Source organism: Erpetoichthys calabaricus, chromosome 5, assembly GCF_900747795.2.
Source record: "Erpetoichthys calabaricus chromosome 5, fErpCal1.3, whole genome shotgun sequence".
Lineage (NCBI taxonomy): Eukaryota > Metazoa > Chordata > Cladistia > Polypteriformes > Polypteridae > Erpetoichthys > Erpetoichthys calabaricus.
The window spans coordinates 176,992,243-177,017,242 of record NC_041398.2 but is presented as its reverse complement, the minus strand read 5'-3'; the positions used below and the strand labels follow the sequence as shown (position 1 = coordinate 177,017,242).

General features: G+C 36.7%; 1 protein-coding gene across 1 annotated transcript in view; it reads right to left on the bottom strand.

Annotated features, from left to right (window-relative positions):
• dlc1 (DLC1 Rho GTPase activating protein) overlaps nucleotides 1–25,000 on the bottom strand; it is a 445,543-nt gene that overhangs the window by 347,524 nt on the left and 73,019 nt on the right. The window lies entirely within an intron of this gene.

The following is a 25,000-nucleotide window of genomic DNA, read 5'->3' as shown; positions in this document are numbered from 1 at the left end:
GCAATAAAGCAACAAATAAAAGACATAAATAAAGTTTCTACAATCCAAGAATTGTTACTATATACAGTATGTGTGCAAGGTGATATAAATCAGCTTACATGACAACTGTAATTCTTACAGCGAAAATTATTTGCAGTTTCAAAAATGTTTCTTACTTCCGTACTCAACACTGCACTCTTCAGGACAAATTGTAATGCCACTTGATCATTTTCTGATATACCTTGCTACCTTTAAAGTAAAATGTCTCATTTATTTTGAATGTAGATCTAACTATATGGTTAGATAATATGAGATTGGCTTTTGGTACTTTCCATAAAAAGAGATCTGTTAATTTGTTAATTATATCTATACATTATATAGGGCTACTGCAATTTGATGAACATGATTAAGCAGATTTATAAATACATAGTTGGATATATTTTACATTTTTTTTAGTTATTGATCAAGCAACATTTGTTTTATATAACACCTTTCACAGCAAATACGACATTTTGTAAGAGGATTTATAAAAGTATAATATAACTCACAATAACAAAGTGAAATATCATAACAATAATAATGCATTCTTTCATTTTAGAAATACTAATGTAGGATGCTATGTCCAGAGTCAGTGTGAACAAAATCTGATGCAAGTTAGAAGCAAACCATGAATGAGTCCATTACAGAGTACATTAATTCATGCTGACATTAACTTGTGGACTGTTTAGATTTACTACCTTATTGAACATGTTTTTAGAATTCTGATGGAAACACATAAGAACACAGGATGAACATACAAATAGACAGGATCAGTCTTCTCTGGGTTTTGAGACTAATGCTTTGGGGCTGTGAGGCAGCAACATTACCCAGTGCATCAATCATTCATCAATTAGCCTTGGTTTTATGAGACTCGTTTACTAAACCACATTGTGCTAATGTCCTTTACAAAGCAATAAAATTCAGAACAGCAAAGTAAAGTAAAATATATGATACTTCAATAGATGAGAAAGCAAACTTTTTCAAAAGAATGTAGAGTTACTGGTATAGCTGAATAAAAAGCAAAAGAGAAAAATAAGAGGAAACTTTTACAATTACATTTTTTAAGTTCAAACTACAGTATGTCAAGGTAATGTGCAAATGGCTATCTATTCTTCCACTGAGTTAGCCTTCTTATGTTGTATATTAACTCAGGTTCCTGGAAAAGTCTGTTTTAGCTGTGCCATGGCCTACATGAGATTTGACTCAAGTTTATGCTTTTCATGTAGCATGAGGTCACAGTTAAATCAGGTTGGCCCTACCTTTGTGTCTTGTGTAGCTTCTTCTGCTGTAACTGGAACTCTGTTTTATCAAAAACAACAGAACTTGAACAGCCTCATACGCTAACCCTTACCAAGCAGATACACTCTGTGCAAATGTCTAACAGTGCATGTAGTACATACAATACCTTCCTGAATAGGTACAGGTAAGTAATATTTTTGCATGTATAGATGGATTAATGAATAACATTGATAAAATTTTGCACTCAATGTCAGATTTCCTGTACTGTTCCCTTATATTTCAAACGTGAAGTACTACATAACTCTCATAACTGAATAATTTGCTGATGGGTGTCTTAATAGCATTTGTATGAGGCATCCAGCACAAAACCCTTGCGTGTTACCCACAATGTTGACATCACAGAAGCAGTGATTATTATTGTTATGAGTTTGTTACCTTTACAAATTTATTTAATGAAATATCAATGGGGGGACATTAGTGGGGATATTTTATTTATCATAGAAAATTTATAGCCATCTTTATCTTTTATTTTGTTTTTTGGAAATAAACACAAATTTTCATTTTTATTTTGTTTTGTGTGTTATTCGCCACTGCCATTTCGTTGCTAGGGCACTGCTAACATTGGTGGAGGTGCAGCCTTGTGATGTCATCTACACAATGCTTTAAATACGGGTGCAGCATTTCATTCAGCTTCCATAACTTCTATAAACTAACAGCTAAAAACGTGTTCATGTCCCTCTTGGTTATTTTGGTTACAAAGATCTTGCTATTCCATTTAACTATGACTTCTGGTTACCATTCAGATTTTTTGGTAAAAGATTCTTTTTCTAACTTTCACTTTGTTTCATTAGCTGGTCCTGGGGGTTAATTTTTTGCAGTGCTCAGTTCACTGACAGTACACCGATCATCTGGGTTTCCATGGATGTGCAGCAATATTTTTTCCAATAAATATGAACTATTCTTCTGAAATGTTTTAGACGTGATGATGCTAGAGTAATTTCAACTGAGCTATCCAACTGCATTTCTCACTGATATTGCAACCTGAATAAGGGAACATCATCTCCAACTCAACTTTCTTGTTATCCAGTCTTGTCCATATATTCAATACTTCATTTCTATGCAACCTGGTCCAGGATTTGTTTCTGTCATGTCTGGACTACTGCAACTGTCTGCTGGCAGGAGTACTGGTATATGTCACTAAGCTGCTGAAGAAGATTAAAAAATCAGCAGCATGTCTGGTTTTCAACCACGCATGTCAATCTTCTTTTCAAATCACTACATTGACTTCCTGTAGCAGTACATAATCAGTTCAAATCCTTGATGTTTGCCTGCAGAGTAGTCAATGGATGAGCAGCTTATATACATTGTGGTAGGCGGCCAGGATGCCTTCACGCTGGAAGGACCAAGGAAAGGAGCTTGGCCAAAGCATTACCTCCCCGAAAGCGCTAGGTGGCAGCACCCCTGGGTTGCAGCGGTGCCTCGGACTCCCACAGGGCTCAATGGGAGTTGGAGTCCAATACTGCCCTGTTGGGATCTATGGGCGCTGCCAGGGGGTGCTGCATCTCCTGCTGAGCCCTTCTCGGCAGCTGTTCTACCACACCCGGAAGTGTTGCTGGAAATGCATCAACGAGCACCTGGAGCACTTCCAGGTGCCTTTTAAAAGGAGCCAGCAGACATTACTCCAAGAGCCAGAGTCAGGAAGAGGAAGATGAAGCTTGCCAGGAGGAGTGAAGGAGAAAAGAGAAGAAGAAGAGATTTGTGTATTGTGTGCTGTGCTTGGGGACTATGTTTAGCTTGTGGGAGACGGGGAAGATGTTTCCCATAAGGGAAAAGAAAATAAAAAGTCCTGTGTGTTTTGCAGTTGTGCCACTACTTCTCTGTGCCGGGTTGAGTGGCGGGCCCACCTTGGAGAAACTCATGAGATCCTTTCTTCTTTCTGGACCATTCAGGTCTGCTGATGGTTGGCATTTGGTGATTAAACCTCTGTGTGGAATCAAATGTCAGTCCAGACTCTTTTAGTTTGTAGGTCCTGGGTGGTGAAATGAGACACCCATCTCCATTCAACATGCTGACTATCAGTGTGCTTAAGAAGTGTTAGAAGACTCTCTTGTTTCATGAATTTAGCGAATAGATTTTCTAACCGAGAAATTGCAACTAGATTGTTCTTTTTTCTGAGCTCTTCACTTGTGATAATCAATTTTGTAATCTTTTCCTGTAATACTTTCTCCCAAACAGTCCCCCAGACTCATATTTATCTTGATAATTGTTGACCTCTTTTGCAAGTCACATTAGATAAAACATCTGTAAAACAAATAAATATAAATGTAATGTAAATTAAAGTTTTCTACAATACACCAGTAGGTATTGCCAGTGATCCCAGTACTGGCAGAATATTTGGTTGCCCGGAATTGAATGGAATGGTGAAGATTCTGGCCAAGCTTGTGAGGCCTAGCTAAACAGGAAAACAATTAATATCATTACTAAAAACGTTTGGATTGATCCTGTCAAGCTGTGGGAGTATCTGTAACTTGATTTCTTGGAAGTTATATAATATTTCACAGCAACAACAGTTTTTGATGATTTATGACCTTCACACTAAGGGGCCCAAAGTTTTTCTAATGATATTTGTGATATGCAAATTTATAGCAGGCAGCATTTACATTTTATTTGTTAATAAATACTGTCCCATGCATTATGGCTGATAAAGATCAACAGCTGGTCAGTTCCAGTCCTGTTTGTCATAGAGGGGCATGACGAAAGCTTTGCACAACATTCTGCTACATGCAGGCAAATAGTGACATGGACCAATTTAAATCTAACCTACAAAAATTTCAGTGAAGCCTTTTAGTGCATGTGTTAAAGATTCAAACTGGTGTTAAAGGGTCAACTGACAATTTATCAGTCAAAGCAACACATTGCAAAAAACAACCATGTAATGCCTTTAATGAATGAATGAGAGTCTCATCTACTGCAGAACTGGACAGGACACTGTAGCATGACAGCATGGAAAAAGGAATGTAGTTGTATTTCATTTTGCAACAGTTACTAATACATTAGAGAGTGTCCTAAATACTTTCAAAGAGCATAGCTAAATGTTTTAATTGTTTATACTAAAACCATGATTTTTTTTTTCTGAAAAGCAGTATAGATTGCTGTTTTTTAATCATGAAAATAGATAGATAGATAGATAGATAGATAGATAGATAGATAGATAGATAGATAGATAGATAGATAGATAGATAGATAGATAGATAGATAGATAGATAGATAGATAGATAGATAGATAGATAGATAGATAGATAGATAGATAGATAGATACTTTATTAATCCCAAGGGGAAATTCACTGATACTGATACTGATACTGATACTGATAAAAACAATATTAAATTAAAGAGTGATAACAATGCAGGTATACAGACAGACAATAACTTTGAATAATGTTAACGTTTACTGCCCCAGGTGGAATTGAAGAGTCACATAGTGTGGGGGAGGAACGATCTTCTCAGTCTGTCAGTGGAGCAGGACAGTGACAGCAGTCTGTCGCTGAAGCTGCTCCTCTGTCTGGAGATGATACTGTTTAGTGGATGCAGTGGATTCTCCATGATTGACAAGAGCCTGCTCAGTGCCCGTCGCTCTGCCACAGATGTCAAACTGTCCAGCTCCATACCTACAATAGAGCCTGCCTTCCTCACCAGTTTGTCCAGGCGTGAGGCGTCTCTCCTCTCTTCTTTATGCTGCCTCCCCAGAACACCACCGCGTAGAAGAGAGTGCTCGCCACAACCGTCTGGTAGAACATCAGCAGCATCTTCTAAGGAAGTATAGTCGGACAAATTATAATAATAAATGGACAGAAACAGTATTCTACCAATTCCATTCTTCCAATTTAATTTTCTTTATTTGTTGCCAGGACACCTTTACCTAAATTAATTTCTGTTGCTTGCAGCTGTATAGTAAGTAAAAGATAGAAGAAATAAAACAGGCACCAATTATCTGGGAGAAAGTGAATAAAATATCATCTAGCCTGTTTTAGAAATATTTAATTTAAATGAAAAATAAACAAGAAATATATTCAGTGAGTAAATGCAGTATATTCAGTGTTAAACACTGAAGATAAGAAACAGCCTTTGAAATGTGCAAACTATGTCAGTGGCAAAAAAGTGCCTTCTAATGTGTTAGATGTAGCTACTTATCACTTTGTAAGAAACCGCTTAAAAATCAATAATTTTTCTTCAGCCCAATCCAGAATAGTTTAGAGTGAATGCAGAAGTGCTCTCTTTTAAGAGTCTGTCCATTGAGGAAATATAAAAGGCTGAAACTCTCTATAGATAGCCACTTCCCAGATGAACAAAGTGAAGAACAGTCAATGTTATTTATTTCAATTGGATGGTTTTTGAAGAAATTTCAAACAAAAAAAACCCCTGCTGACTATACTCAGTCTAAATAAAAAAGGAGAATTTAGAAGAGATAAAGCTTGTGGATTTAGGAGCATATCAGCTATTAATTATCACATTTAATATTTCAGTTTTTGATAAGCTGGAAGTAACATGATAGAACATGATAGTTAGAATTGGACACTAACCCTCACCTATTCTGTTTCTCTTCTCGGTACTCAAATGTGGCACTTGGTGCCACGGCCCACCTGCCAAGTTGTTTTGCCTGCCTAAGGTAAAGTCATCCCTGATGGAGGATTGCAGGAATCATGAGAAAGAGGGGTCCTTTCATCGGATTGGCTGGCCCAACACTGTTTCAGCCGTGGAATGGCCAACAGGGGGAGGCAGCTTGATGGATGAGGTCTCCAGGAGTCTAAAATTATCTAAATCTTATTATGTGATATCATCTACTGTTAAATTCTGCTCCATACTTCTAAAAAATTTTTTATTTTTTATTGAGGATTTGTTCTGTTCTGTGTATTGTATTGTATTGTATTGATCCCCTTCTTTTGACACCCACTGCACGCCCAACCTACCTGGAAAGGGGTCTCTCTTTGAACTGCCTTTCCCAAGGTTTCTTCCATTTTTTCCCTACTAGTTTTTTTTGGGAGTTTTTCCTTGTCTTCTTAGAGAGTCAAGGCTGGGGGGCTGTCAAGAGGCAGGGCCTGTTAAAGCCCATTGCGGCACTTCCTGTGTGATTTTGGGATATACAAAAATAAACTGTATTGTATTGTATTGTATTCTTTAATTTTTCTTGTTAGCAATCACTTGTCTATCTAACATTAAACATCCTTACGTGCACACTATCTGCATGATTTTATGTAGATTTTGAATTAAAGGAAAAGAACATTTACTTTATGTTCAAGTCTATTCTTTATAATACTTAGAATATCCAATTGTATGTGCCGGTAAGTAGCATAGGGCTAAATTGCAGTAATGAAAGAACTGGCAGTAGCGGGCATCCTTGACAGATTTAGAGTTTAGATTAGAGTTTATAGGTCCAAATCTCAGATAAATGGAGAGGGCTGGTGTCAGGAAATTTATCTGGCCATAAAAATCACAGCAAATCTTAGGAAACACCGGCCCCACGTAAGAAGTGGGAAAAGATGAAGAGGAGGAGGAAGAAGAATATATTGTCAATATCAAATAATGATTAAACTATAATAGATTTATCCACATGGATATATTGAGGAAAGTGCAAACTTACATGAGGTGAAAAAATAAGTAGTCTTATTAAACTCCATCGGATGTCTTTTCCACATCTAGCAAAAGCAATACCTCATGGAAATTACATGTAAGTTGGATAGTGATTATCTGCTCTTAATGAACTCAGTTTGATTATATGAAGTGATGGAAGTCACTATTTAACAACTATATTTACAAGTATCTTGATCATAATAATCATACTAGAAATTATGTGCATGCATAATTTACAATGTATGCATAATTTACAATGTATGCATTTCTTTCACTTTCCTTAGAAATGAATGATACAGTATATAGCAGGTCCCTGGAGTAGATGTTTTAAGCTCCTGTCACATTTTTCTAATGACTTTCATTTGTACCCTTCATTTACATAATCTAGCAAGTTGGGGGCAGTTGTGATGTGCTCCCATGAAGTGGAGTCAAGTACTTTGACATCCCCAGCGACTCAAGCGGATGGGTCTGCAGCTGACCTCAACAAAATCAAACAGGTCTGATTTTTCCTTAAGTTTCTGGGATGGGCTTGTGTATGAGCTCTAACTGAAAACCAATGAGCTCTCATCCAAAAGTGCAATGCATAGAATGTAGCCAATAAGATGAAAAGAAAAGTGAGTGTGCCGGACCATGCAAACAGATGAGAGGATTGGCTGTCTGTCAGTCAGCCAGAATGTTAATTGGCAGTCAGAATGCATGAGCTTTGAACACTTTGTAAATATGAAACTGTGCTGAAAAGTTGCTATGGAGTCATGTAGCCTGTCATCCTCTGTGATTATTAGTCATGTAACCTGATATCCTTAAGACGATGAGATCCAGCAACTGCAGATATTAAGTTTGACATGTACACTGACTAGAAATCATGCAAAATGCTGCTGGCTTAAGGCAAGGATTCCTTATCTCTCATTCTGAGTGACACTGATAACTTTAACAATGATTAAATGACTTTCCACCTTTTGGATCCAACTGTCATCTTTTCAAAATATAGTATTAGTGCCAGTGGCGTAGATAGAGTTTGTGCCGCTCGGGGCGGGGCAGTGTTTCAATTTGCCGCCCTCCAACATATCTGAATACAGTATGTTAACCTATTTAAATAGAAAATTAAAATAATATATAGAGAAAAATTACGATAAATTTTACATAGATTTATTCATATATAGGGAAACAGCAATCATTTTTCACATATAATTATTTATAAGCATCAACTAGACAAGAATATAGTGTAGATGTACTGAAAAGCTGTGTTCTAATTATTAGTTTAATATAATCACACTGTGAAAACCAGAACCAGTGTAGTGTACTAGTGATAGGTGGGGATGTTTCCTGCGCAGAGCAAGAATGCATTAGGATTCATAAAGAAACAAAATTATAAAATTTCCTAGAAATTATTTTACGTGTAATGTTTATGTTTATTTTTGTTATTGCCTCATAAATTTCAACTGCTGTGTCTGATGCCATCACAGAAGGACAGCCTGAAAATTACTTTTGAAGCATTTGTGGATAAAAATCAGAAAATTTGACTTTTTTCATTCATGAGTGATATTTTTCCAAACCCTGCTGCTTAAACACGAATTGTATTGAGCCTTTTGGCCAATAATGCCGCCTGGGACGGACCGGCCCCTCCGCACGCCCCTAGCTACGCCACTGATTAGTGCAACGAACAAACTGTGTTTATTTGTTTCATAACATAAAAATGCTATATTCTACTTTGAAAACAACAACATTTTTTAAAGTGGAAGTGTTTAAAAGTGACCTAGTTATAAAATTCAATCTCATGAGCTTTACTCTATTATTTCTCTTTAAACATGACAACTTTCTCACTCTATCTTAGTTTATCTAAGTGGTACTTTTGTTATTTTTCAAGTACTTTTTCACAAGTATAAATGTCATGCAAATGTCTGTTTATAACTTTACATTTATTCTTTTTCTAATCTTAACTCAGAGACTTAGTGTATCATTTCATGTTTATTTTAAACACCTGATGCTCCCAGATGTCAACTTGTTTACTAGGTTAAGGTCAGTTTATTCCATTGTTATGACCACTGCTACTTTAATTAATATTTTTTGTTATTTAGAATTTAGTTACTAATATTTGTTCTTGGTGTTTCAGAAAAAATTAAGCAAAATTGAAATATTATTTACCAATACTTCTAATTACTTTCCTAAACTGAAAAAAGTGTAAATGATTGCCTTGTAGACACATTTTCTGAAGGTTAGTAAGAATACTGTACAAAAGACTGTACTGACTGTATTAAGACTATTAATGTACAAAGACTGTAAGTTATGAAGGGTCTGACTCAGAGGTAGAACTTTTATTAAATGACCTTTGGATGCAATAGGTCTATAAAAGACAGGCTTGGCAGAGTTGGCACATTAAATAATGCTGCCTGAGGCAAGGCACAATTTTGCCCCGTGACGCATATCCTTACTAGTAATGAGTTGATGCGCTTCCATTATATAATCATGATGCAGTTCATCCTCAGAACATCGAGCACAATAATAAATAAAAAATATTTTAAAAAGTAATTATCTTAAAATCAATAAAAAATACAAAATACACATTAAAAATAGTAATATAAAAATTCTACACTGCTTCTGTTTGACCCAAATATATATTTTTATTGAGTATTATTGAGATTGCAAAGTGCAACTCTGCTGTTACACTTATCCCTTACACTCCCGTAAAGACCTTGTGGGTTTCAAAATTCTGTCCTACAAGCTAAAAGGTACCTGCCATGCACGTTGTAAACTTAAGTAACATTTAACAGACATTTTAGCTATATCTTACAACTTAATAACATTCCAGAAGTTAACAACACTTTAGAAATTGGACAAACAATATATACACAATATCCATCCATCCATTATCCAACCCGCTGTCTCCTAACACAGGGTCACGGGGGTCCGCTGGAGCCAATCCCAGCCAACACAGGGCACAAGGCAGGAACCAATCCTGGGCAGGGTGCCAGCCCACCGCAGTATACACAATATGATATATGAAAAATCAGGAAAGTATCAGTTACTGACATGCGGTTTTGAAATGTGCATATGGCATTTTGAGGCTCAGAGGCTCATATGGTGGTGAAGTGGTGCAAATTGCAGTTCTGAGATTTTTGAAATTTTTTAAATGAAAATATATTTCTTATAGCTTTCAAGGTTAGTATATAAATTAGGCACTTGATATATATGGAACTCATACAGTTCATATTTAACAATCATTTAACAATTAATTTTTGTGTTATTATTTCATAATTTTAAAAATAAAATACTTTCGAATGAAAAGTGCTGCCCTAACAAAAGTGCCACTCCTTGAGCCGTTTGTGACAACAGACACTCTCAAAAATTGGCTGTCAGAGATTACTTGCATTGCATTCTATTGTATGGTCTTTAAATATTTAAGTTGCAAAAAATATATATTTTTTGCATATCTTTGTATGCACTCCTACAATACTATATAATTAATTATAATATAATTACATCTTGTGAACAATAGAGTAACTCATGAACAGACTCTGCACCAAAACAATACCAGAGAAGTCAAAATTATGATAAAAAAAGAGCTTATTATACCAGGATATAGAACACAAGGATATTACAAAATAATCAAAATACAAAATGGGAAACAAAAAAGTCTGAGATCCTCTGGGCCTACACACAGATTCCCTAACTCTTTGATTGGATGGCTTGTCCACTTCTCCACCTGGGTTCTCAGATTCACAGTCTCTGACCTTCTTCTGACCTCTTTTATTCCCAGCAGGTGAGGCCTTTCCTACACCAATCCTCCCAACTCCAAGCTTACCTGTTTTGTGGCTGGAAGCTATTCAGACAGGCCACTTCCTGCAATTCTGGCTCCTAGCTCCCTTTAAAAGGACCAGACCAACCTCAGGTCAACAGTACCCGATTTAAAGTAGTACTAGGCCATGAATATCGTGATGTGATGGACAATTTGTTGTATTGTGATAGTGCTGCACATATGTGATATATAAAGCTGGTGAATGAGGCAGTTGGCAATAGCATAAGGAGTAGTCAGTTTTATTGAAGCCCCTGTATCGTATAATTCTGTTTCTTGATAAAAATCACCAAATGTATCTCACCTCCTTGATGTCATGATCAGGGCTGAATTTTAGGGTCCTATTGTTTTTTTCTGTATCACACGCCATTTTGTGTTATAATCGTTAGGGTTACGTCCTGCCTTTCTTTCCTAGTTGATCATCATGTCTTGCCTGGTTTTGTCCTCTTGCATGAATTTTGACTTTGATTCTTTGTTTGCTTTGTTTACATTTTATTTGTTTTGTTTTGCAATTTGCACATACCTCCGGGTTTGTCTCAAAATATTAATAATCTCTTTCCTGCCGGGCCAGGACACTTGGTTTCAGTGAGTATTGCAAATATGTCACTAAGTCTTTCTGCTGCTACATATCTACATGTGGGACACCTAATATTTCCCTGATGAGGTTGTGGTCAAGGTGTAACTAACCCATGGGCTATTTGTATTACACTGGAACCCCCCCCATTGGTTGAACTCTTGTGTCATCATAAATGTTATATTTGTTAGTGCACTTATCTCTTACGACTTTTAAGGTCCCCACCAAACCCTAGAGCACAACATTTATACAGTTGTCATTAGTCATAAGATAATAGAAATATGGTGTGTAATGAAAACTAAAGTTTGAATATTCAGAAATATAGTTGAAAACTTCTTTGCTGGAGATGGTTTTAAATGTGTTCTTTTAAATTACACCTCCGATATTACTAATTGCCAATGTACTATTATAACAAATATGTGTCAGTTTAGGAACATGGCAAGCAGAATAATTCACCCATCTATTCCTTAGATGTTAATCCTCACCCTGCTTGCCAAAATGTATATAATATCAAAATCAATGATATTGTCCATCCATCCATTTTCCAACCCGCTGAATCCGAACACAGGGTCACGGGGGTCTGCCGGAGCCAATCCCAGCCAACACAGGGCACAAGGCAGGAAACAATCCCGGGCAGGGTGCCAACCCACCGCAGGACACACACAAACACACCCACACACCAAGCACACACTAGGGCCAATTTAGAATCGCCAGTCCACCTAACCTGCATGTCTTTGGACTTTGGGAGGAAACCGGAGCGCCCGGAGGAAACTCACGCAGACACGGGGAGAACATGCAAACTCCACGCAGGGAGGGCCCGGGAAGCGAACTGCGAGGCAGCAGCGCTACCCACTGCGACACCGTGCCGCCTAACGATATTGTTACTTACAATAAAGTATTGATTATATATTCATGATCAAGGCTAATATAACTTGAAAATAACTGTTATTTCACCTCTGTAGGAGTTCAGAACCGTCTTTTATCAGTACTGTTTGCTATAAAAATAAGCTTTCAGTGCTTACTATGAAAAGGTTTGTTTAGTTATTGGGTTCATTTTAGGAGTCCTTCAAAAAATAATCTAGAGCTAATATAAGGAGAAATCTTGTGATATTTATATTTCACCAAACCTGAACATTTAGGGAAGGGGTCAGGGGGAACACCGTAAAAGCATTTCAATTTAAAATAGAATGAGTAACTCCAGTAGTGATGCAACTGAATAAATCCAACAGCCTGTAATACATCTAAGAGCTTCACTGAAATGAAACCTAAAGACATCGAGGCCCTTTAAAATCAGATCCGGTCACTTCTGTACAAGATCATGGATTATGGAATCCTCTGCACAAATTAAATGAATGTGTTCCAGGGTTTAGGGGTAGCTGAAGGTAAAAAAAAAACTTTAACAAAATAGAAATAAGGTGTTAGTTTGATAAAAGGGGACCACAAGAAAATGTCCCAAACCCAGGATTGTTGTCAATATGGTGTACCCATATACTTCTACTAATGGACAATTGGCTCACTTTGTACAGCTAGTATCCTGGAGGTGCTTCTCAGAAGGATATGCCTGGTTACGACTGGCAAGTTTGTTGGGCTGAACAGCCTATTCTTGCCTAGATTGTTGTAATGTTCTAATGCCTATACTTTATATTCTAAAAAGGGTAGACAGCTCAAGAATAGTTTCCTGATCCTTTAAAAAAGTAATGCCATTGCAGACAACATAAGGACTGCCACAGTGTCCTGCTCTGGCTTGATGGCCACAAAGTATTATAGAACGAGTCTATGGATGACCTCCAATTGAGCCACATCATGAGATGGCATCATCTGCCACCTGCCAGAGCTCATCAAGTTGAGAACAGGAAGAAGAGACATCAATTCCTGAATAGAAAGCAGAGAAGGGAAACAGAGACATGACATACAAATACTGTGTGCATAGCGAGTACAGATAAGCGGGGTTTGATTTATTTACTGTTTGAAAAGGTAATTCCTGCATTCATTATTGACTTTTCTGTAGTTTGTTTTTTTCACATTCTGATGGGGATTCTGTGGGTTATGACTAAATAATGTCAATAAATGTGTTTTTTGTATGTATTTTTATATGAGAAATTGCATTGAAAACATAGGCATTCTAATAATTTTGATATTTTTTTAACTGATTTTTATTTGTTTTTTTCCTATAGTCACATACAGTTGTCTTCACTAAAAGACTTGAAGTTATTACTTTGATATTGGACAGTTAATTAGAGTCAGTGGTAGATTTATAAAAGCACATCAACCCAGTTTGGACATCCTTGATATCTAGGCTAGCCTGTATATATTAAGCTTGCATTAAACCCACTGCTGCCTCATGGGCTCATTTCCCAGCCTGGCCACTGTCTGTGTGAAATTTGCACATTCTTTACTTGCCAGCACAGATTTTTTCCCAGATACTCTGGCTTTCTCTCACATTCCAGACATGTTTGTTAAATTAATTGGTATCCCTAAATTGGCCCAGGAATAGGCTCCAGTTCTCCATGACCCTGAAAAGGATGGATAAATAAACAATATTAACCCGGACTGCAGTTTCATTTAAATGTTCATGTGTGTAAAACAATGCTCCTTCTCCCCTTAATATTTGCTTGTGTAACAAAGGTTAATTCTAAACTGAACAGCTAGAAGGTATTTTAAGAAATAATAAAAAACCAATCAAGTTCTAAATAAAAAAATGTAAAAACTGTGAAAGAAAGCAAAGTCTACTTCCAAATAAAAACCTCCAAAACAGAGGAAACAGGTAAACGTGGAATACCTAGAAAGAAAGGCAATGAAACACTAGGCAACCAAAAATACAACCAATGGATATATTTTATGCCACGGGTTCTGGAAAAAAGGAATTTAGTAAAAACATTCATTTTAATAACACCATCTACTGTTGATGAAGCATACAGTATGATAATAAAATCTAACTGTATACAGTATAGTTTATTCTATCTATCTATCTATCTATCTATCTATCTATCTATCTATCTATCTATCTATCTATCTATCTATCTATTCATCATCTTGACAAAATAAATAAAACTATACTTGCCACATTATTCATTAGGTGAATAATATATTAACACACTATTATAAATATAAAATAAGGTTAGATCATAAATTACTTGCATACAGTATATAGTACTTATGTCAAAGTGGCATAGTATAGTAGGTTGAGGTGCTGCCTCACAGCTCCAGGGTCTTTGGCTTGACCAGTCTGCTCATCCTTTATGTGGAGTTTGTAAGGGTTTTCTAAGTCCCATCCTACCTGATATCATCCCAGAACCCAAACACATGCATATATGTGATTCTAATTTGGCCCAGAATTAGTAAGGCCCAGTGATGCCCCTGTCCAGGATAGATTCCTGCCTTGTTAGTGGATTAAAATGGTGTCAATAATTAATAGATAGAAAATAATTCATGTTATTTAAAACTGCTCATATAAACTTAGAAGCGGGTTTTGTGGCTTACAATTTTTTTTTTTTTACTTTTCAGGCAAATTCATGACACTTAAGTGCAGAACATTAACATAATTTTTCAGAAAACATATTCTATGAAGTACCATACTAAATATCTGCTGCTCAGACATTTAGAATTACTTTAACTATCACTGTTCGTATTCAGTAATGCACCTTTTGGATAATTTACAAATTAAATATTTTCATTAGAGCAGTAGAATAATATAGATGAGAACAGGCCATTCAGTCCAACAAAGTTTGATAGAAACTATTCACTCAATTCTTCCAAAATAACACAAAGTCTAATTTTGAAAGTCCCTAAAGTCCTACTGTCTATCACACAACTTTTTAACTTATTCCATGTATCTATGGTTCTCTGTGTGAAGTAAAAAAATCCTAATGCTTGTGTGAAATTCCTTCTTAACAAGTTTCCAACTCTGTCCCTGTGTTCTTGTTAAAGTTATTTAAAGTAACAGTCTTGATCCACTGTACTAATTCCCTTCATAACTTTAAACACTTCAATCATTTCATCACTTAACCTCATTTTGCTTAAACTGAAAAGGCTCAGCTCTTTAAAACTATCCTCATAATTCATCCCCTGCAGCCCTGGAATCAGCCTAGTTTCTCTTCTCTGGACTTTTTCCAGTGCTTTAACACTACAATTACCAAAGCCTACAAAAAACCTCATAAACCCGGCCCACCTTAAATCCGTCAGCGTCTTTTGTGTTGTAAATGTGTCGATAATCGCAAGCAGCCTACTATCCCATCCTCCCACCGCCCCAGAAACGGCAAAAATCACTTTCCCAGCTCAAGCCTTGTTTACCAGGGAGTAAGGTAGTACCTAGAGCTGTATAGGCTAAATAATATATCGTTATTTGGAACACATGTATTTCATGTGTGTTCCATGTCTACAAAGATAAGTGTAGCATGACAGAAATGTTGAACACATACGTAAAAGACAAACTTTTTTCATGTTTTAGTACTGACGACAAAATTTTGACATGAAGTGTTTAATGTGTGAAGACTGAAGTCCAAATATCAAATAAGCACTTTCACAAAAGGTACAAGTATAGCAAAACAACTACGCTTTGATTCAAGACTATAACCAAAGAAAAAGAAATCGGGTTAGTTAATGTCATTGTTACGACTGCTTTGGTAGTACAGCTGTAAGAACTGCTGACTCATAAACATGCTGACTCATAATCAACAGGTCACAGGTTCGAGCCTTGTTGCATCACAAAATAAACGTTTTGAGTAGTGAGTTGGTCGTATTGTTACTATTATACAATAAAAACATACATTTGATTTGAGTCTGTAACATCCGGTGTAAATGTACGGTGCTTGTAAAGGTTAGCATTTTTTTTTAATTCAGTTTTGTTCTCTCAGTTGCGTTCACTCTCGCCCCAATCTGACACTGGTGTTTTCAAATAAAGATGTGCTATAACAGAGGTGAACTCAGATGAGGATGAGGGTTCTACATCGGAGAAATTGAACAGAAGCCCTCCCCTCCCCACAAGAAACGCCCACTAACATATTAGAACAACGCAGCCGCACCAGGTGTAAATGTGAAAGATGGCACTGTTTGGATGCAGGACAAGGTCTGGCGTCATCCTGCCAGTCAGGCCGCCCCAAACCTGTCCTTCAACGAAACAGCATGGCTTACAGAGCTCGCCAACGTATCTGGCAAAGCCCTGTTTGTGATTATGTTGTGTTATTTACCTTGATTGATTTACTTATCTTCCTACAGCATAAAGTCACAAGTAGACTGCAGAGATTCCTGTGTTTGATTGACAAGGGTATGCTCACAAATTACATGTGTAATGCCATGAAAAGTGCCTGCTGACACTTCAGTACGCAAGCATTGGTACAAGAATGCAGTCAGACTTCTTTTTTGGGCACATACACCGTCCAGCTCTAAACACTAGCGCGGAGAGTTGCTCGCGTACTGAAAAGTCTATAGCTGCAGGTGGAGGCTGCCATTGCACTTTTGCTGTCACTGTACTTTGTATGTAAAAGTCAGATCGAATGTTATTTATCTTGATTTATTTACTTATTTTCCTACAGTGTAAAGTCACAAGTAAACTGCAGAGCTTCCTCTATTTGATCAACACAGGCATGCTCACAAACTACATGTGTACTGAAGTGACTTCAGCTGCAGGTGTAAGCTCCATGCAACTGTTGTTATGGTTCTGCCTTTGTCCAGAAAAGGGTTCATAAGCTTTTTGACCTTAGTCTCGGAAAGTCTTTCTCCCATGGGGCAAAAGGAATCTTTTCCTGAATAAGATCAAACACAGTTGCGTAGGGTGTGACAAGAGCTCCCACCTGCAGCTAAAGTCACTTCAGTACACATGTACTGTGTCAGCGTGCCCGTGTCGATGTGTTAGAAGTACCTAAACTAAATTGATACAATACTTGGTAACACTTTAGTTTAGGTACTGCAAAAATGAATCTATTACACATTTAATGTTATGTAACAAGACCGCAATACAGGTTTACTTGGGTCATCATAACAATTATAAAACATCAGTAGATAGGTTATTCTTCTCTGTGCTGTGTGGAATACTGACATAATGCTGAAATTACTTGTTAATATGAAGGATTTACAGGCATTACACTAAATATGTAACACTCAGAGATGAATAAACACTTTGCTGATGCTTTGTAAGTGTTTTGAAGACCTAAAGAAAAGTGTTTGTTAAAGTCTTGTTACATACTATTAAATAAGTAATTATGTATTTTGCAGTACCTAAACTAAAGTGTTACCCAAGACTTGATAACTGCAACAAACAAATGATTCCCTATTCCCTGGCCTTTGCAGTCGGTTTAAATACAATGAGGGAGGACCCAGGAGTGATGACATGAGGGTAGTCCCATGTCTTGAGGCTCCACCCACAAAGAACATAGAACAGAAATACATTTAAAGACACAGTACATAATTAACCAATAATAAACAAATACAACAGAAATACAATAAAAAATATAAAAATGAATACAATGACAACAAAAACAATAAAACATCTAAACATACATGAATGTATAACAGCAGAGACATAAAGGTGACCATTCCTCATGGGCTTCTAGCCACAGAGCACAAGAAGAATAGGCAAAAAGTTTAAATACACACTACTTAGATAGTAAGTGCTTGTAAAATTAAAACAAAATAATACCAGCAAAAGTTATATAATAACAAAACACAAAAAAAATCATTCAAAAACAACATAAATAACAATAAAAAGGAAAACAAACTTAAGCCAGCAAACAAAGCCTAACTGCAAAATAACAGACTGCAGTTAAAAGTGACTCAGTATTTGATTTTTTTGTTTTACTATTCAGATTAATTATAATCATATATAACTGTGTACCAACCTCTATCCTGAGCCTGTAAAAAATAAAAATGAACTCAATAGACAAATTTTTAGACAACCGTGAATCCCAGCTATAAGCTGCCTGCTGACACGATGAGTTCAAATTTTTTACAGCTTAAGACATCTGCAAATTTGCAAACTTACGACGGCAGGTGCTCAAAGATGCTTTGAGTGAAATCATCACTAGTGGATTTATTTGTGGAAACCTTTGGAGATGAAACAGAAGCCACGCTGTAAGACTCTCACACAAAAATATGACAACATTTCAGAAAATACCTAACAATTGACCAAGCTTCCTTATTTTTTGCATTTCACATTTCTCTAAAAAGACTGAATCTGGGTCAAATGGGTGGAAAAATTACCATTAAGCAGCATTATAAACAAATTTCAAAAAAGGTAGTTCTCTGTTTAACTTGCCAGCTCAATAGGCAGCTTACAATGATGGTGACAGCACAATTATAATCTTACCAAGCAGCCCCATAGACTATAAACATATATAATGAATTTAGGTCCCAGAAATAAACTGATTAGACTACTATAATTAAAAAAATCAATAAAGTCAGTGATTACCTTTAAACATTTATCCATGATTCAGGCTTATGCAAAACATGCAATATCACCATCTAAGCAATGCTTGACATCAGAAAAGTTTTTCCAGTATGAATCTGACTATGGAGAGTTTTTTTTAGTATGCCAGGAGCAAATGTGAAGAGTATAATCAATCAGGTCATAATTAGTGGTGAGCAACTGTTATTATGTACATTATGGCATTATGTACATTGTAGCCTATAGTATTTTGCCCAATCCCCCCAAAGTTATGAAGTGTCAGTGCCCAAAGTGGAGAGGCAAAATAGGTGTGGCAATAGGTCTATCTCAACAGCTGTCTACTACCACCCCAAAATCAAAACATTTCCTTTGGCCTTTGAAAAATAATGCAAAACTAAAGGCTTAAAAACACTTTTATATGCAAAGTTTACTAGTTTAAAAAATTCATTAAGTTCATGAAGTCTTGTACATTATTTAATGTGGTGGTAAATGTGCTTTGTGCAGTAAAGCTTAGCTAACTTAGGGGAAACTGAATTACCTTAACTAGCAAGAAGGCAATACAGTACATTAAAATAACTAAACAAAATATAAACATTGATAAATAGTTTCATTTTAGAGATCCCTGAATTTAACGAGCATGCTTATTTCAGAACATTTTGCAGGCACTTTTCCAAGGTATATATTTTGATATTGGCTTGGCTGCCAGTTGCAAACTTACATTATTTTTCAGCATTGTCTTCTCTAGTGTCTAATGCTTTATTTTATTAGTGTTGCTATTTCTTCAAATATATCATACTGAATTTCTTTAAAAAAATTTAAAACTACTAAAAAAAAAAAAATAATTCTCTTGAGACAACCATCTCAGATTTCAGTATTTTTAGGCCAGGTCAATATTATTTAAAGTATTTACTGTACTGAACATACTGCTTATAACTCCACATGCTTTAGATTGGTATAATTCTTTTGGTTTGTATTGTCAAGCTTACAGTGACCTCAGGTGGTTTAACAAAAAAAGTGCTTATTTTTCTGGTAACTCTAAATATAACATTCTTTCTTATATTTTCAAGTAATTAAAGCGGCATAAAATATGATTCAGAATGTAAAATGCTGCAGTATCATTAATTAGGAGTACCTTTGAATAATTTATGCATTGCTAGAGACTCATGTATGAAGATATTATATGGAAGCTTCTGATATCTCTTTTTCCTCATACTCTTTGATCACAATATTTTTTTTTTTTTTTGTTCTTTATTTCGCCTTATACAATTTCTTGTATTAGGAATTTGGTAGTTTTCGCATACCCCTTGGAGTCAGAGCACAGGGTCAGCCATTGTACAGCGCCCCTGGAGCAATTACAGGTTAAGGGCCTTGCTCAAGGGCCCAGCAGAGCAGTGGCCTTTTGGCAGTGACGGGGATTCGAACCGGCAACCTTCGGGATACCAGCGCAGATCCTTAGCCTCACAGCCACCACTCCGCATGTTCAGTAAATATTGTGTATGTTGTTAATAATAAAAGCCTTTTTAATGGAATTTGTTTACAGAAATATTGCAATAGATCTGAGCAAGCAGCAACTTAATATTGTTCTGTCTCTCCACTGATTAGATCAATGTTGCAAATATTATAAAACACAATAAAATAAAACTTTATTCATCACTAATTTAAATACCATTTTATAAGATATTAAAAGGACTGTAGGATAACACCTATTTCTACCATCCTGTAATTATTGAAGGATTTATGAAAACACTTACATTTATTGCAGGCATGTGCAATATATTTCAAGGGCATTCCTTACTTATTATCTGTAGTATAGTAAATCATTTGAAAGGTACTGTACAGCATATAGATATCAGACTTCACTAAATCACAGCATACACTTTCTTTTCCTTTGTTTGCTCTTACATTCTATAAACATTTTGCATTATTAGTGATAATTTTACTTGGCATGTCTTTATAAGCCTTAAAAAAAACACTGTTCCTTTTTTTCTGGTATGGTACTGTATGAGTTAATGACCTGCTTACTTTGAGTCTTTTCCTCTTATCTCCATAAGCATTCCTACATGCAAATTTATTTATTAGATTAAATGGGAAAGATTAAATATCACTTTATTTGTCCCCAGTGAAATTTTGGCTTTTTACAGAAGCTCAATAAATAAATAGATAAATAATTATTATACTAATATTATACCCCCCTTTTAAATACACAACAGAATGGCTAAAAGAAACAAAACTAAAAAGAAAGGAAGAAAACTTCTGACTTAGCTACAGATAAAAAGAGCAGTCCCAGGCACAGTGAGGCATTATACAGGAGTATTTCTGTTGGTATAAAGGAGCCCCGGTTTCATGACAAACTTCTACTGAATAATCACTCAGTTTTGTGTTAATTCTCTCTTTTGCTACTACCGCCAGGAGGACTTTTTAATCAGATTGTCGATTCAGTGGCCCTCTCTTGAAGTGATGTTACCAGCCCAGTCGAGCACAGCATAAAAAATTGTCCTGGCCATCACAGAGTTATAGAACATGTATTGGATGTCACTACCCACATTAAAGGACAGCAGTCTCCTAAGAAGTTTGTTCTTTCTGTATTGCTCTATCTTGCAAAGTTCCTCTGTGTTACCAGAGCAGTCCAGCCTGTCACTGATGTGAACCTCCAAGATACATATAGCATTGCACCACCTCCATACCCAACCTCTGAACAGAGGGCTCTTGAGTGTGGTAAAAGTCAATAACTAGTTACCTGCGTTGCACACAATTCTCTTTGCACAAAGAAACAAAGTTCTTCATCTCACTTCCATCCCATGTTTTTTTCTGTGTGTAGTGTCCTCAGTTGTTTCCTCACTTGGTTATCAGTTATGGACACCTCATACTGATGACCACAAGTGGACTTATCACTATCTATACCAAGTGATGTGGTAGGAGTTGTTAATGTAATATTCCTATTATATTCCTATTGCTAATTTTATGTTGTAAATTTTTTTATGCATTGATTGAAGTAATCAGAATATTGACTAGACTAAGCTATATTTAACTGATCCTAGTTTCTAGTTGCTAGTTTAACTGATCCTGACCCTAAACTGATCATCTAAGTTCATTTTCTTAAAAATTAAAATCAATTGTGTTTGACTTTTCACTGTCTGAACTACTGTGTGATATACTATTTGATTCATGTTTTTTATAAATTACTCCTAATAAGAGCATATCCACATGTAACAAAGAAATATAATCTAAACATAGAATCTAATGTTGAAATGTAATAAAAGAAACTTCATGCAATATGCCAGAAAATATATAATGTCAAAAAAACGAGTCAAGTGAGTTTGAAAACGCATAGGAAGAAGGAAGGGGTTGCTGCACAGTCACAAACATGTCTTTTAGTCCTTAGAAAGGACAAAGTTCAACCTGATGGACCTTGATATTACTTCCACTCCACTTTCTAATTCTCCCTACTCATCCACCCTATATAAAGGATAGTAAAACAGGAAGTCATTGCCATTTTGAGACCAATAAGCACTCTGCACCTCCGCTAGCAGTTTAAATTATGGAGGACTTTTCTTTCATCCTTTCCCATTCCTCTTTTTTTTGGATCTTTTTTCCTTAAGCAAAATAAATGGGGAACTCCCAACTGGTTATATACGCTTTATATTTTTCATTTTACACTATATATGAAAATCATCATACGTACTGAACTAAGCAAAAGTTTTACAGTACACCCATTTTACCAATTTTCATTGAAATTCTGTAATCCAAGTAGCAGAAGTCCCAAAGTCACAAATCAAGTAATCAGTGAGTCCAAAACCAGCAAAAATTCCTATACATTGTGGGGAACAGCCTGGACACAGACAGGTAGACATCACCCAACACACGTTTATTTACAATAATATTTACAAATAAACAGCACACACCCCAGTGCCACAGCCCAACACCCCAACATTCTGGCTTCCCCAAATGCCTATCTCTCTCTTCAGACCACCTCCACTCCTCCCCTCCGAGCTCTGTCCTCTTCCACCCGACTCCAGCCCTGAATGGAGGGAGGCGGCCCCTTCAATACACACCCGGATGTCCTCCAGGTGCCTCCTGATTAGCTTCCGCCGGCACTCCCCAGTGTGGCGGAAGTATCGGCTGCACACCCGAAAGCAATCCAGGTGTCCCTGGTCTTCTTCCCCCCAGCACTTCCGGGTGTGCAGGGCTCCTCAGGCATTGGGGCAACCCCTGGCGGTAACCACGGGCCCCTATAGGGTTGAGCTTCCAAGCTCAGTTCCTGTGGTCCCCAAAGCCACCAGGGCAGTCGCCCCCTCGTGGTCTGGAGGAGGCGTAATCCCTCCCCCGGTCCTTCCGAGCATCCCAGCTGGGTGCCACCCCCAGCCGCTTGTCACAACATGTAAATCCAAAGAAAAACAAGATTTACTAAACCACCACCACAATCTCAGAACACCAGTGCCGAGACCCTCTTCCCTGGCCCAACATATAGCTAGAAAGAAGTTTAAAGGATGAAATTCTTCTAAACAAACATCTATAGGAGTTAAACCTGAGTACCCATTGAAAAGGAGAACAAGCTAACTTTACACAGACAGATGCTTAAGCTCAGATTTGATTCCCTGTATTCTATAGAATCAAAACAGCAGTAGTAGTAACCATTCTACCACCCTATTAACATTTCAATTTGTTTTATTTTAAATACTTTAATTCAAGCAAATTATAGATTGATTCTCTGCTGTCCTTCACCACAAAGGCAAAATAAGCATGCTTTATTTTCTCATTATGTTTCTGTGGACATTCTTTAATATTTCCATGAAGTACATTAGCTGAACTATTAAACCAAATCTGTCCTAAATTTCTGCTCAACCATTCCCTAATGTAAAAGGTCCAAAAACTAGGCCTTCACAGCACATCACTGCTCCTCATGAGTGTCTGTCTGGCTCATATGTAACCTGTCCAGACAGTGCAGGTATCATTTGTTTTCAAAGCAACACCATTGCTCTCCAACTTTCCAATTGCCTCAGCTTTGTTAGAACCATCAAAACTGGAACTTTCTTTGCAAATCTGCTCAATCAATTTTTGTGTAATTAGAGACAAATCCTTGCCAATCTCAGACCTTATTTAATTTTATGGCTTGTTAGTCTATAATGTTAGGTTCTTATATCGTAGATTTTCTTCCTTTACAAGGATATCATCCAAATGATTTGAAGCCTAAAACAGATACTCTTCAGTCTATTACATTTTTCTATTAAGTGTTTTATTAAATCAAGTAGTGCATGATGAACACACCTGGGTGTAAATGGAAAAAAAGAAAGGGGAACTGCTGGCTGCTTTGTCATTTACATCATATTGCTAATAAGATGCCGTTAAGACACTGAATGCAGCAGTTTAAGATTGAAGTAAGCAATTAAGGGTGGGGAACCTTAACAAGCGAGACCACTAAAATGAAGCATCAAAATGTCACTTGAGCAGTAAGTGCTTCTTCATCAGCAATAATTTACTTCTCATTAAGAAACTGGGTTGGAACAAAAACCTGCAGCCGCTGCGGTTCTCCAGGACTGACATTTCCCACCCCTGACCTAACCTAACTGTTAATGAGCCTTCAACATAAGTTTGTGCCAGATGCTGTATAAAAAAATAGCTCCTTTTACTGTTGAATCCAAGACATACAATATCTTTGGTGTTACTTTCCATTGGCAGAAGTAGTAGCCTGGCATGGTAACTTCAGAAAAGATCACCTTGTCAGTTCTGCCCACCAGTTTTTTACATTTGTAAAGTTTTCATAAATTGTGACCTACCTATAGAATTGGTGATGGTCCAGTCAATATCATGTGGATCTACACCAGCTCATGGATGATTCTTGTTTGTGCACCAAGGAGATAATATATGAAATTTACTTCTGTTTCTCTCCAATCTACCTACCACCCCCCAGCAGTATTCAGTTCACATAATTTACATAATTAGATGACATCCTTTACCTCCTCTACAGCTCTGTGATGGCCAGAGCAATTTTCTATGCAGTGATGTGCTGGGCTGGTAATATCACTTTAAGAGAGGCCCACTGAATTAACAAGCTAATTTAAAGGGCAGGTTCAATTATGGGATGCACTCTGGACCTCCTGGAGGGAGTAGCAAAGGAGAGAATTAAAACAAAACTGAGTGCCATTATGAACAATGCTTCACATCCTCTTTCTGTCACACTAACACAGGACTTTCACCCAACGAATTATTCACCAGAAGGTTGTCAAGAAAAGCGACTGGTGCTCCTGTATGCCAACAGCAATATGCTGTTGATCTATCTATCTATCTATCTATCTATCTATCTATCTATCTATCTATCTATCTATCTATCTATCTATCTATCTATCTATCTATCTATCTATCTATCTATCTATCT